The sequence below is a fragment of the Xyrauchen texanus genome, chromosome 10 (genome assembly GCF_025860055.1).
Source record: "Xyrauchen texanus isolate HMW12.3.18 chromosome 10, RBS_HiC_50CHRs, whole genome shotgun sequence".
Lineage (NCBI taxonomy): Eukaryota > Metazoa > Chordata > Actinopteri > Cypriniformes > Catostomidae > Xyrauchen > Xyrauchen texanus.
Genome location: NC_068285.1, coordinates 46492042 through 46507147, shown reverse-complemented (window position 1 = coordinate 46507147; position 15106 = coordinate 46492042). Strand labels below are relative to the sequence as shown.

Below are 15106 nucleotides of genomic sequence, written 5' to 3'. Positions count from 1 at the left end.
ACTTCAAGAAATGAAGCGAGCTATAGCAAAATCTGGATTAACATCTCCAGGCAAAGACCAAATTTGTTAAATAATGTAAAAACATTTAGGAATTTTGACCCAAAGTAAACTTTAAGGTTTATATAATAAAGTATGGGAAGAAGGAAGATTACCTACCAGTTGGAAAGATGCAGTTATCATTCCTATAATAAAACAAGGAAAAAGTCCAACAAGTTATAGACCAATTGCACTTACGTCACATATTGGGAAAATAATGGAAAGATGATTGCAGAGAGAATGATATTCTATATACAGGTGAAACTCGAAAAATTAGAATATCGTGCAAAAGTTCATTAATTTCAGTAATTCAACTTAAAAGGTGAAACTAATATATTATATAGACTCATTACAAACAAAGTAAGATATTTCAAGCCTTTATTTGATATAATTTTGATGATTATGGCTTACAGCTTATGAAAACCCCAAATTCAGAATCTCAGAAAATTTGAATATTACATGAAATCAATAAAAAAGGATTTTAAATACAGAAATGTCGGCCCTCTGAAAAGTATAATCATGCATATGTACTCAGTACTTGGTTTGGGCCCCTTTTGCATTAATTACTGCCTCAATGCGGTGTGGCATGGATGCTATCAGCCTGTGGCACTGCTGAGGTGTTATGGAAGACCAAGATGCTTCAATAGCGGCCTTCAGCTCTTCTGCATTGTTTGGTCTCATGTCTCTCATCTTTCTCTTAGTAATGCCCCATAGATTCTCTATGGGGTTCAGGTCAGGCGAGTTTGCTGGCCAATCAAGCACAGTAATACCATGGTCATTGAACCAGGTTTTGGTACTTTTGGCAGTGTGGGCAGGTGCCAAGTCCTGCTGGAAAATGAAGTCAGCATCTCCATAAAGCTTGTCTGCTGAAGGAAGCATGAAGTGCTCTAAAATGTCCCGGTAGACGGCTGCGTTGACTCTGGACTTAAAAAGCACAGTGGACCAACACCAGCCGATGACATGGCTCCCCAAACCAACACAGACTGTGGAAACTTCACACTGGACTTCAAGCATCTTGGATTGTGTGCCTCTCCATTCTTCCTCCAGACTCTGGGACCTTGGTTTCCAAATGAGATGCAAAATTTGCTCTCATCAGAAAAGAGGACTTTGGACCACTGAGCAACAGACCAGTTCTTTTTTTCTTTAGCCCAGGTAAGACGTTTGACATTTCAAGCCCATGTCCAGGACCCGTCTGTGTGTGGTGGCTCTTGATGCAGTAACTCCAGCCTCAGTCCACTCCTTGTGAAGCTCCCCACACATTTGAATGGCCTTTTCCTGACAATCCTCTCCAGGCTACGGTCATCCCTGCTGCTTGTGCACCTTTTTCTTCCACACTTTTCCCTTCCACTTAACTTTCTATTAATGTGCTTTGATACAGCACTTTGAGAACATCCAACTTCTTTTGCAATTACCTTTTGAGGCATTCCCTCCTTGTGGAGGGTGTCAATGATGGTTTTCTGCACAACTGTCAGGTCAGCAGTCTTCCCCATGATTGTGAATTCAACTGAACCAGACTGAGAGACCATTTAAAGGCTCAGGAACCCTTTGCAGGTGTTTAGCTGATTAGAGTGTGACACTTTGAGCCTACAATACTGAACCTTTTTCACAATATTCTAATTTTCTGAGATTCTGAATTTGGGGTTTTCATAAGCTGTAAGCCATAATCATCAAAATTATATCAAATAAAGGCTTGAGATATCTTACTTTGCTTGTAATGAGTCTATATAATATATTATTTTCACCTTTTAAGTTGAATTACTGAAATTAATGAACTTTTGCACGATATTCTAATTTTTCGAGTTTCACCTGTAGAAAGTAGAGGACTGTTAACTCCTTAACAGTGTGGATTTAGGAAAGGGACAATGGATCCAGTAATTTGTTTGGAGACAGAAATTAGAAAAGCTCAAATTAACAAGGAATCTGTAATGGCAGTGTTCTTGGATGTAGAGAAAGCTTATGATTTGGTATGGAAAGAGGGACTATTGATTAAGTTAGATACAATGGGAATAAAAGGAAGAACTGTGAACTGGATTAAAAAAAAATTATTTGATAGATATATCCAGGTGAAAACTGGAACTGCATTGTCTCAGGGTAGCATGATCAGCCCAATACTTTTTTCCATAATGATAAATGATATCTCTGACATAAGTTGTGATATTGGAAAATCATTGGTTGCTGATGATGGGGCATTATGGAAAAACAGGAAGGGTTTAACATAGATACAAGGGAAGATACAAGAAGCAGTTAGGATGGTTGAGAAATGGTTATAGTCATGGGGTTTTAAGTTTTCAGTAGAAAAGACAAAGGTGGTGGTAATTACCAGGAAGAAGATTAGAGAGACTAGGATAATGATGTATGGGAAACAGTTAGAGCAGGTAAACACTTCTGATTTCTGGGAAGTTAGAGAACAAAATTAAAGATGATTTTAAACCCTCTGGGGTCGACAGATGCGCCAGTGCGTCCTGCTGGATTTTTTCCGTCAATACAGTGGAAACAACTTAAAATACTCCGTCATTTTGGGGCATACAGATAAGTGTAAGACATCATTAGAGACTATAAAGATTCAAGACTCAAGATGGTGCTGAGTATGGCTGCTACGTTGCGAGCTACGTTGTGAGAACTGTCTTCAGTCTCTAGACAACAAGCTCTGTGACCTGAGAGTGCGGATCTCTTTCCAACGAGAGACGAGAGATTGTGGAAAACCAGAAACCTGGATGTCTGCAGAGATTCCAGACTCAGCCATCGAAATCACGGGCTTCTCCGTGCACCGAGCGGACAGAGCGAAAGACCTCTCAGGTAAAAGCAGAGGTGGTGGTGTATGTTTTATGATCAACAAATCATGGTGTGATCAGAGGAACATACATTTTATCAAGTCTTTCTGCTCTCCTGATCTGGAATATCTCATGCTTCTGTGTCGACCATTCTGGCTACTGAGGGAATTCACAGTAGTCATCATCACAGCTGTGTACATCCCCCCACAAGCCAACACAGACCTGGCACTCAAGGAACTGTCTGGGAGTATAAGTGAGCAGGAAACCGCGCACCCTGAGGCCGTGTTCATTGTTACCGGGGACCGTATATTTACCGTTTAACAAAGCCAATTTTAAAACAATCGCTCCAAAATACCACCAACACATAAACATCAACACACAAGGGGACCGGGTTTTAGATCATTGTTAATCTCCTTTCTGGGCTGGCTACAAATCCCTCCCCCGCCCCCCATTTGGCAAATCGGACCACTCTTCCCTTCTGCTTCTGCCCGCTTACAGGCAGAAACTGAAACGGGATGCACCCACCCTCAGAACAATCCATTGCTGGTCGGACCAATCAGACTCTGCGCTACAAGACTGTTTTGATCACGTGGACTGGGAGATGTACCGGTCCGCCTCTGATGAAGACATCGAGGTTTACGCTGACAGCGGAACGTGTTTAATCAGGAAGTGCATAGAGGACATTGTGCCAACCAAAACAATACGGATATACCCCAACCAGAAACCATGGGTTAACGGCGATGTTCGCGTGGCACTCAATGCGCGGACCTCCGCTTTTAATTCTTCTAACAAGGAGGAGCATAAACAAGCCAGTTATGCCCTCCGTAACTCTATCGGTGCAGCCAAACGCCAGTACAGGCACAAAATTTAAGGTCAGTTCAACACCACCGACTCTAGAAGTATGTTGCAGGGAATTAACACCATCACGAACTACAAACGGAATAAAAACTCTGCCGTGAACACCGCTGCATCTCTCCCGGATGAACTTAATACATTTTATGCTCGAGGACAATAACACCGCCCTCGTGGAGAGAGCACTCACGGCCGACGCTACAGAGGTTGGTTCACTCTCCGTCTCTGTTGCGGATGAAACGCGATCCTTCCGACGGGTGAACATCCGTAAAGCCGCGGGTCCAGATGGCATTCCGGGCCGCGTCATCAGAGCGTGGGCGAATCAACTGGCTGGTGTTTTTACGGACATTTTCAACCTGTCCCTATCCCTGTCTGTAGTCCCCACATGCTTCAAAACATCAACCATTGTGCCTGTACTGATGCAAGCCTAAATCACTTGCTTAAATGACTAGCGTCCTGTTGCTCTGACCCCCATCATCAGCAAATGCTTTGAGAGGTTAATCAGGGATTACTTCTGCTCTGTTCTGCCCCCCTCTTTGGACCCATTGCAGTTTGCCTACCGCAACAACCGCTCCACTGATGATGCCATTGAATCTAAAATACACACTGCACTCTCCCACCTGGAAAAAAGGAACACATATTTGAGAATGCTGTTTGTAGACTACAGCTCAGCATTCAACACCATAGTGCCCTCCAAGCTTAATGTGAAACTCCGGGCTCTGGGCTTAAACAGCTCACTGTGCAGCTGGATCCTGGATTTCCTGTCAGGCAGGAGGTTAGAATGGGCAGCAACATCTCCTCATCACTGACCCTCAACACTGGAGCTCCGCAGGGCTGTGTTCTCAGCCCACTCCTGTATTCACTATACACACATGACTCTGTGGCAACACATAGCTCCAATGCCATCATCAAGTTTGCTGACGATACGACGGTGGTAGGTCTGATCACTGACAATGATGAAACAGCCTACAGAGAGGAGGTGCACACTCTGACATGCTGGTGTCAGGAGCTCAACCTCTCCCTCAACGTCAGTAAAACCAAGGAGCTTGTAGTGGACTTCAGGAAGAAAGACAGAGAACACCGAATCACCATCAATGGAGCACCGGTGGAGAGAGTCAGCAGTTTCAAGTTCCTCGATGTCCACATTACTGAGGAACTCACATAGTCCGTCCACACTGAGGCCGTTGTGAAGAAGGCTCACCAGCGCCTCTTTTTCCTGAGACATCTGAGGACGTTTGGAATGAACCACCACATACACGGTTCTACACTAGTACTGTAGAGAACATCCTGACTGGCTGCATCACCGCCCGGTACGGCAATAGCACCGCCCACAACCGCAAAGCCCTGCAAAGGGTGGTGCGAACTGCCAGAAACATCATCGGAGGTGAGCTTCCCTCCCTCCAGGACATATATAACAGGCGGTGTGTGAAAAAAGCTCGGAGGATCATCAGACACTCAAGCCACCCGAGTCATGGGCTGCTCTCACTGCTACCATCAGGCAGGTGAAATCGCAGCATCAGGACCCACACCAGCCGACTACATGACAGCTTCTTCCCCCAAGCAGTCAGACTGTTGAACACTTGATCTATCAGGATCAATAATTAGCACTGCACTTTATTAATATATAATCTCACACTGGACTGTCAACATATTCTCCTCAATACAACTACTTATTTATATATATATATATATATTTCTATATACTACTTTTACTTTATTGTATTGTATATTGTGTATTCTATATTGTGTGTATTGTTTTACTGTACATTGTATATAATTATTTTGTTTTGTAAGTATGTGTCCATTTGATATGTAAATTGTTGTTGTGTAAATATGTTCTTTACTGTAATTGGTATATGTCTCGTCACTGTCATGACTGCTATGTTGCTCGAAACTGCACACAAGAATTTCACCTACTGTTGCACTTGTGTACACGGTAGTGTGACAATAAAGTGATTTGATTTGATTTGATTTAAAGGGTCTAATTGTATTTGTGTACACTCACAATAACAACAAAACCTTGTGCTTTTGTAAAATAAAGAAAATAAATATCGTGCCCTTTCAGCCGTCTCTGTGTGCGTGAGCATATATCTGAAACACGTCACAAAAATTAACTGAAACTCCATGAATACTTATCACACAAACATGAAACCTATGTCTAAAGAAAGCTTAAAATATCTACCTTTAAATAAAACAATTCAAATTTAAAACAAATATTCTCCAGCAATGTAATCTGTATTAAACTAAGCGATGTACAGTTTCTCCTGGCTCAGCTAATTATCCCTAATGCGATCACAACCACAGGCAGAGGGCGCTATTCATACTTTAATGTGCTGAGGCGATCAATGCAAATGGTAAACGCCCCCGGCTGTGCCTTAAAAACAAAGTTCATACACTTTTCTGTGTGTTTGGAAGATGGCATGATACACAAGTGTGGAGGCTCCTGGATAGTGACGAAGAGTTAACATTTTCCTCAGAAGAAGAGCAGGACACCGATAAATGATTGCATTTTGAAGAGTGACTTGATCCAGCCGAGGATACAATTTCAGATGAGTAAGTCATTTAGATTTACTTACATTAGTTGTCATGTACATATATTACTAGTGGGACTGTTTCCAGACTTGCCAGCCATGACTCAGAGTATTGAAATTTGAAACATGACTCCTAATAAGCAAGTTTTAGTTACATTTAAATGTTGTTTCATCTAAAGCAGGCATTTAAACTGTATGCTGTATGATATAAATATGATATGCAATATGGTATAAAAATAATATGAATGTTTAGATTATATTTTAACTAGTGTTTATACTGCCTCATCCTCAACGAAGCTAGTGCTTGCAAATATGTGTTCAGGTTAAATGAGTAAAATGCACTTTAAATATGCCCATATTAGAAAATCAGCATATTATAATGATTTCTAAAGGATCATGTGACACTAAAGACTGCAGTAATGATGCTGAAATTGTAAAAAGAGTTCACAATATCACTGTTTTTCATCACATTCATTCTCTTTCTGTCACATTCCTCATTGATAAGCCCAGGGGAGGGGTCTTTGTCTCCTCATGTGTGAATCACCTCAATATTCATGTTAATTCACGCCTCCATGAATATGACCTTTCTAACACTAAAAGTGTCTTACGAAAGTTAAATGACTATATTGTTTTGTATAAATGAGTGATCAGGATGTTTTTCACATCATTTTGTAGCAAAAACGCTAGGCTACAAGATCCAGATATCAAAAGGCTTAACATTTTTGTTTTTTCAAAAGCACACATAAACATTATTTTCTAAAAAATACAAACATGTTCATACATGTTGCTCAAATATTATTGTAGCCCAGTTTGTGCTGAATACAGTGTTATCAGACATTAGCCATTAATATGTTTTTAAGCAACTGAAAAAAGCACAAATGTCAAGGCATGTCAAAACTTCTCCAGGGCCTAAAACACCCTCAGACCCCAGAGGGTCTATGTAGAGTCTGAGTAATGAGATGTCTGACAGGGTCAGATTGGAGAGCAAGTAAAAGAGCTTTGAGAGATATTTATGTTGCTTTAATAAGACTAGTGATAGATTATGAAATTGTAGTATACATATCAGCAGCAAAACATTACTAAAGAAGCTGGAAGTGATACAAACTCAAGAACTGAGAATAAGGTGTGGGGCTATTAAGACTTCTCCATCTCTTGCAATCCTAGTGGAGATGGGAGAACTACCACTGAACCTGAAAGATACAAGCAACTGATGATGAATTACTGGGTAAACCTAAAAGGGCACAAAGAAGGAAAACATACTACGGGCGGCTGTGGCTCAGTTGGTAGAGCGGGTAGGCCACTAATCGCAGGTGGTTTGAATCCCGGCCCACACGACTCCACATGCTGAAGTGTCCTTGGGCAAGACACTGAACCCCAAGTTGCTCCCAATGGCAGGCTAGCACCTTACATAGCAGCTCTGCTGCCATTTGTGTGTGAATGTGTGTGTGAATGGGTGAATGGGTGAATGGGTGAATGAAAAGCAGTGTAAAAGTGCTTTGAATACCGTTAAGGCTTAAAAAGGCGCTATATAAGTGCAGACCATTTACTACTGTACTGTGAAGGCTCTTAGTGCATGTTGGGAAAGTGAGAAAGCAAAGGGAGAATAATTTGTTTGGACAGCAAAAAAAATGGCAAAAGAAATGGGATTACAGGAGAAAAGATTCAGTTCTGCAGTTCCTTTCCAGTGACTCCGCCATGGTTATTCCCCCCCCCACTGTACATAGATTTTTACATACAAGAGGCTAAAAGAAGACTGAAAGAAAAATTAAATTTGGCAGATATACACTACCGGTCAAAAGATTTGAAACACACTCATTCTTTATTATAATTTTTTTTCTTCACATTTTAGAATAATAGTAAAGTTATCAAAACTATGGAAATACAATAATTGAAACTATGGTAATTATGTTGTGACTAAACAAAATCCAAAATAATTAAAACTGTGTAAAATTTTAGCATCTTCAAGAATTTAGAATTCATCTAGGATTTGCAGAAATGTACCCTTGACATTTTCTCAACCAACTTAATGAGGTATCACCCAGGGATGCTTTTTAAACAGTATTGAAGGAGTTCCCATCTATGTTGGGTACTTATTGGCTGCTTTTCATTATTATTTGTAATCAATTGTCATCAATTTGTCATCAATTTCGAGATCGGCAGACTACTGTGTGCCTCATAGCCAGCACACCAGGCCAACACGTAACCTCTCCAAACATTGTTATTCGCATTGAACGGCCCTTTGGAGAGAAGTCGACTGCCCAAAAAATAAGGACAGGCTAGTCCAGTCCTGGCCGCTTTTCCTCTTTTTCCTCTCCCCAAAAAGTGTGAGTCCAAGCACATTTCGATGACAGAGAATGCTTGCCGGTTTCCTACCCTCTTGATGGAAGTGAGCACAGTCAGGAGGGCAGTCTTTAAAGAGAGTGCCTTAAGCTCAGCTGACTCCAAAGGCTCAAAGGGGGCTTCCCGTAGACCCTGAAGGACTACAGAGGGGTCCCATGAAGGAACTATGCGTGGTCTGGAGGGATGCAACCTCCTGGCCCTCTCAGGAACCTGATGATCAGGTTGTGCTTCTCTAAGGACTTACGTCCACTGTGTCATGGTGTGCTGTAGTGTTGAGGTCGCCCGGGATGTGAGTGGCTCGCAGAGACTTGAGGTGTTGCTAACTCCAGAGGAGTAGGCGGATTGGCAGTTGATGTATGCCACCGTTGCCATGTTGTCTGTCTGAACCAACACATGCTTACCCTGGATCAACATCCAGAACCTGGCAGTATTGCCAACAACTCGAGGCAATTGATGTGCCAACATAGCCACGGGCCCGTCCAGGAGCCGGCGGATGCGTGCCCATTGCATACAGCGCACTAGCCTGTCTTGGAGGCATCCATCGTAACCTCGACGTGCCAGGAGACCTGCTCTATGGGAACACCTGCCTGTAGAAATGTGAGGTCGGTCCAAGGGCTGAAGAGGCGGCAACAGACCGGCGTGATGGCCACGCGATGTGTCCCACGGCACCATGCCCATCTCTGGACTCGAGTCTGGAGCCAGTGCTGAATATCTCCTGAATATCAGGTCTCATATGAATCAACCCGCTGAGGACACAATATGCCCCAGGATCCTCTTAAACAGTTTCAGTCGAATCGTTCATGAGGCGCGCTGTCATCAAGACTGAGTCCAACTCCAAGCCGAGAAAAGAGATGCTCTGAACCATTTAGGAGCTTTCTCTTTTCCCAGTTGACCTTAGCCGGCTGAGGTGTGTGAGCAGCAGGCCCCTGTGCGCACACAACACATCCCAAGAGTGAGCTAGAATTAGCCAGTCGTCGAGATAGTTGAGGATGCGAATGCCCACTTCCCTTAACGGGGCAAGGGCTGCCTCTGCAACCATCACGAAGACGCGAGGGGACAGGCCAAAATGGAGGACCTTGTACTGGTACGTGACCCTTCAGCGCAAATGGCAGGAAGGGACTGTATCGAAGTGGAATCGAGACGTAGAAGGACGAGTCCTTCAGGACTACCACTGTGAACCAATATTGATGTTGGACGCTCGCTAGAATGCGTTTTTGCATCAGCATCTTGAACGGGAGTCTGTGTAAGTCCCGGTTCAGTACTCGCAAGTTCAAGATTGGCCGCAACCCACCGACACATGCACGGGAATGCATGTCCATAATTTTGGCGCCAGCCGGCGACTGGGCAACCGTACCCAAGGGGGGATGCCTGTCAAGGCCTCCGCGTCCAACTGGACGAGCCCGCTCTCCGCGGGCTTAACTTCGCGGGCCCTGAATAAGAGGCCGAACTCTGTTCCGTATTCTCACTACAGTGAGAGACCAGTACACAGTAGTGCAAAAAGATGACAGTTTCTAAAAATGCCAAATGTAAACATAACATACTATGTGATGAGTGTTCTATGCACATAGCAGTTATTGAGGTAGCAGCCAGGTATAAAGTGTCAATAATTAAAGTGCAACTCAGGACACGTGTGTGTGTGTGTGTCAGTCCAGTCTCTGAGTATTGAGGAGTCTGATGGCTTGGGGGAAGAAGCTGTTACACAGTCTGGCCATGAGGGCCCAAATGCTTTGGTACCTCTTGCCAGACAGCAGGAGGGTGAAGAGTTTGTGTGAGGGGTGTGTGGGGTCATCCACAATGGATGTTTGCTTTGCAGATGCAGTGTTTTTTGTAAATGTCTTTGATGGAGGGACCCTGATGCGCACGCACCTCCGCAGTCATACACGGCTTCTGGTTGCAGCGTGTGGTGATGGTATTGGAGAAGGTGACATTATCAATGCACTTGCTGATGTAGCTGGTCACTGATGCTGTGTATTCCTCCAAGTTTGTAGAGTCGCCATATGTTGCAGCCTCACTAAACATGTACCAGTCAGTACACTCAAAACAGTCCTGAAGAGCAGAGATGGCTCCTGCTGGCCAGGTTTTCACCTGCTTCTGGAGCGGTTTTGCGCATCTGACAAGCGTTCTGTATGCTGGAATTAGCATAACAGAGATGTGGTCTGAGTAGCCGAGGTGGGGTCTCCGCCCGGTACACGTCTGGGATGTTTGTGTAAACAAGATCAAGCGTGTTCGCCCCTCTCATTGCAAAGTCTACATACTGATGGAATTTAGGGAGCACTGTCTTGAGATTAGCATGGTTGAAATCTCCGGCGACAATAAACAGTCTGTCAGGGTGAGCGTTCTGCAGTTCGCTCATAGCCCCATAGAGTTCACAGAGCGCTTCCTTAGCGTTACCGCTGGGGGTATTGTAAACTCTGGTTATAATAACAGTGGTGAATTCCTGTGTTAAATAAAAAGGTCTGCATCTAATAGTCACAAGCTCCACCAGCAATGAGCAGTAACTAGAGACTAGCATAGAGTTATTGCACCATTCCGTGTTTATGTAAACACACAAGCCACAACCGCGAGTCTGCATTTCTGTTGGCACGAAACGAGGCGAGCCCGTCTAGCCGGAACTCTGTTTCTGAGCCACGTCTCTGTGAAAACAGAGAGGCAGCAATCTCTAAGCTCACACTGCGTAGTCTGCTGGAGTCAGATATAGTCCAGTTTATTGCCAGGAAGCAAACATTTGAGAGCAGGATAGACGGGAGAGCTGGCCGGCTAGTGTTTGTTTTTAGCCTAGCATGGACCCCCGCCCTCTTGTCGCTCTTTCGCTTCCTCGCACACCACTTACGACGACCCCTTCCCCGGGCACCGGCATCAGGCGATGCCAAGGACTGGAGGCCTGGTCTCTGCAGCAAGCTTAGTTTGCGTAGAAAATCCTGCAGATCATCATGCAGCTTGGTTGTTGCATGAATCTTATATTTTAACAGTGTCTGGCAATGGTAGACATGTACACCGGTTGCTCCGATGTCCATGTGCCGTAAAAGTTGGGCTAAGTGACAAAAATAGCACCATTTTGGATCCGGAGTAACACAAGATACATTCACCTTGAAACAAAAATTTAGTTCTATTTTCTTTTCTTTAGGCAGCATTAACTGTATTACCAAAATGCAATAAAAACACATTCGATAAGAACACATTTTGGCAGCATTTTTTGGGAACACAAGGGAATTTATTAGGCTTATTTAATCTTTACATTTATAATTGTCTTCAGTTCTTAATTTGCACCTGTTGCTGCATACCGATACTTGTGATGGCAAATGGGGCCGTTGGAGATGGTAAATATTTGTATTTAGTGAGGTGGTTATATAGAAGGTTTTTTCATCACTTCGTTATGTTAATTGCTTTTTTTGTTTCGTTTAAAGTGCAATTTGAATATAGAAATGTCTTTTAAGTTTTTCGTGCTTCAATAAATATATTAAATTTTTAAAGCAAAATCAATAAAGCAAAAATATTCACTGACCTTGGGGGTTGACCATATAATCAGATATCACAATATTTTAAATGTTATTATTATTTAAATATTTTTTTACATATCACTCAGCCCAAAAGGGGTTATAATTTTCATGAACAATTGTAAAATGAATTTTATGGAGACCCGCACAAATGAGTGTATTCAATTCCATATTGCAAAATGTTACCTATACATTTTTCATATTTGCTTGTTTTTGAGTAGTCTATGTGCAATATAAAAATGTTATTCCATTGAAAAACTTTGTTTTTGAAAATACTAAATTATTAGTTTGTGGTATGGCTCTTTCGGGGGAAAAAAATGCATCAACCAAAAATTTAAAAATTGGCTCCTTAGTGAAAAAAGTTTAAAAATTGTTGCATAATAATACATAACATAAATATTTTTATTACCAATCATATTATTTATTTAACATAACCTTAATAACCTTAATAATTATATTAGTATTAGTATTAAATGCTAAGAAACTGAGAAATCAAACAGTTCTGCATGACAGTAATTATTATAATAATATAATCTCAACTGCAATATCAGCAGTGATGACAGCCAACTCGTCAGCAAGATCTCGCGCTCTTCACTTAAATAACATCACTTAAAGCATGATTGCGTCACTCAACGCCAGCTAGTAGGCCTGGACTGGGACATATCCTAAAGACCACACCCACCAAGAACAAATAATGGCAAGACAAGTTTATTTATATAGCACATTTCATACACAATGGTAATTCAAAGTGCTTTACATAGGAGAGATTAAAATAATAATAAAAAAAAATATATAAGAATAATTGAAACAGTTTAAATATAAAATAAAATACAGTACAAACAATCGGACACACTGTGGCACAGTGCTCATTCAGTAAATGCACAGTTAAGCAGATGTGTTTTAAGTCTGGATTTGAATGTGTCTACTGTAGGAGCACATCTGATCTCTTCTGGAAGCTGGTTCCAGCTGCGGCTGGCATAATAGTTAAAAGCAGACTCTCCTTGCTTAGAGTGAACCCTTGGTATTTCTAGCTGATGTGATCCTAATGATCTGAGTGATCTGTTGGGTTTATATTCAGTGAGCATATCTGCAATATATTGAGGTCCTAGCCCATTGAGTGATTTATATACCAGTAATAATACTTTAAAATCCAATCCTAAATGTAACTGGGAGCCAGTGTAAAGACCTGAGGACTGGTGTGATATGTTCATATTTTCTGGTTCTGCTCAGAATCCTGGCAGCAGCGTTCTGTATCAGCTGCAACTGTCTTATGGTCTTTTTGGGAAGGCCAGTGAGGAGTCCATTACAATAATCCACCCTGCTGTTGATGAAAGCATGCACAAGTTTCTCTAGGTCTTGACTGAAAACAAAGCATCTAATTCTTGCAATATTTTTCAGATGATAGTATGCTGATTTAGTTATTGCTTTGACATGACTACTGAAACTAAGGTCTGACTCTAGAGACACACCAAGATTCCTGACTTGATTTTTAGTTGTTTGACCCCTAGCGTCAAGGTATGCATTCACCTTGAGAACTTCATCTTTGTTTCCAAACGCAATGACTTCAGTTTTGTCTTTGTTTAACTGAAGAAAGTTTTGGCACATCCAACTATTTACTTCATCAATGCATTGGCACAGGGAGTCAATGGGGCTGTAATCGTTAGGGGCTAAGTAGATCTGTGTGTCGTCTGCATAGCTGTGGTAAGCAATTTGGTTCTTTTTCATTATTTGGCTCATTGGGAGCATATACAGGTTGAACAGGAGTGGCGCAAGAATTGAGCCTTGAGGGACTCCGCATGTCATGGACATCCACTCAGACTTATGGTCTCCTCTACTCACATAATAACCTCTCCCTTCAAAGTATGACCTGAACCATTTTAGGACCATCCCAGAAAGCCCCACCCAGTTTTACAGCCTGTCAAGAAGTATGTTGTGATCGACAGTGTCAAATGCAGAACTGAGGTCGAGTAGTACCAGCACTGATAATTTGCCTTTATCAGTATTTAAGCGAATATCGTTTATTATCTTTATGAGCGCTGTCTCTGTGCTGTGATGCAATCGGAAACCAGATTGAAAATTGTCAAAGTATCCATTCGAGTTCAAGAATTTGTTCAGCTGATTGAAGACAACTTTTTCAATGATCTTGCCTATGAAAGGAAGATTTGAGATCGGTCTATAGTTGCTTAATATGGTCTTATCCAGATTGCTCTTTTTCAAAAGAGGGACTGTTTTCAGGGAGTTTGGAAAACTCCCAGAGAGAAGTGAGGAGTTTATCACTTCTAGGAGATCTGCTTCTAAACAGTTGAACACACTTTTGAAAAAAGATGTGAGAAGTGCATCAAGGGCGCAGGTTGATATTTTAAGGTTTCTTCCAAAATGTTGCCATCAATTTCTTTGAAATCAGACATAGTAACTAATTTCTCAGGTTGTGGTTTGATTTGTCTGACCCCAGCACAACTCATGGATGTGCTGATCATCTTTCTGATATTATTGATTTTTTTCAGAGAAGAAAGAAGCAAACTCACTGCACTTGCTGTCTGAGAGCATTTCACTGGGAATCTGGCTTGGAGGGTTTGTCAGTCTCTCTATAGTCGCAAAAAGAGTGTGTGTGTTGTTTAAGTTGCTGTTTATAATATTCGAGAAGAAAGTCTGTCTAGCTTTGCCTAGTTCCATATTAAAAGCATGGATGCTGTCTTTGTAGATGTTATAATGGACTACAAGTTTTGTCTTCCGCCACATGCGCTCTGATTTTCTGCATTGTCTTTTCATATTTTGCACTGCTGTTGAGTTTCTCCAAGGTGCTTTTTGTCTGACACTCTTCTTCCTGACTTTCACAGGAGCAATATCATCAATTACACTTTTAACTTTTGAGTTAAAAGAATCAAGGAGAAAATCAACAGAGTCAGCAGATATACTTGGTGTTAAAGATATAGCCTTCATAAATCGTACACTAGTGTTCTCATTTAAGCATCTCTTCTTGACAGACACAGATCTAGCTTCAATGGCAGGAGAGATCAATATATCAAAGAAAATACAGAAATGATCAGACAGTGCTACATCCTTAATAACAATAGATGAAATG

At 41.9% G+C, this 15106-nt stretch overlaps 1 protein-coding gene across 2 annotated transcripts in view; it reads right to left on the bottom strand.

Annotated features, from left to right (window-relative positions):
- LOC127650242 (CMP-N-acetylneuraminate-beta-galactosamide-alpha-2,3-sialyltransferase 1-like) overlaps nucleotides 1-15106 on the bottom strand; it is a 104773-nt gene that overhangs the window by 39925 nt on the left and 49742 nt on the right. The window contains exon 2 of one of the 2 annotated variants that reach the window (XM_052135555.1): nucleotides 157-182. The exons of the other annotated variant lie outside the window; for it this stretch is intronic. The gene's annotated coding sequence lies outside the window, so the exon portion shown is untranslated. The remainder of the gene's footprint in view (nucleotides 1-156; nucleotides 183-15106) is intronic. 2 annotated transcript variants of the gene reach the window in all.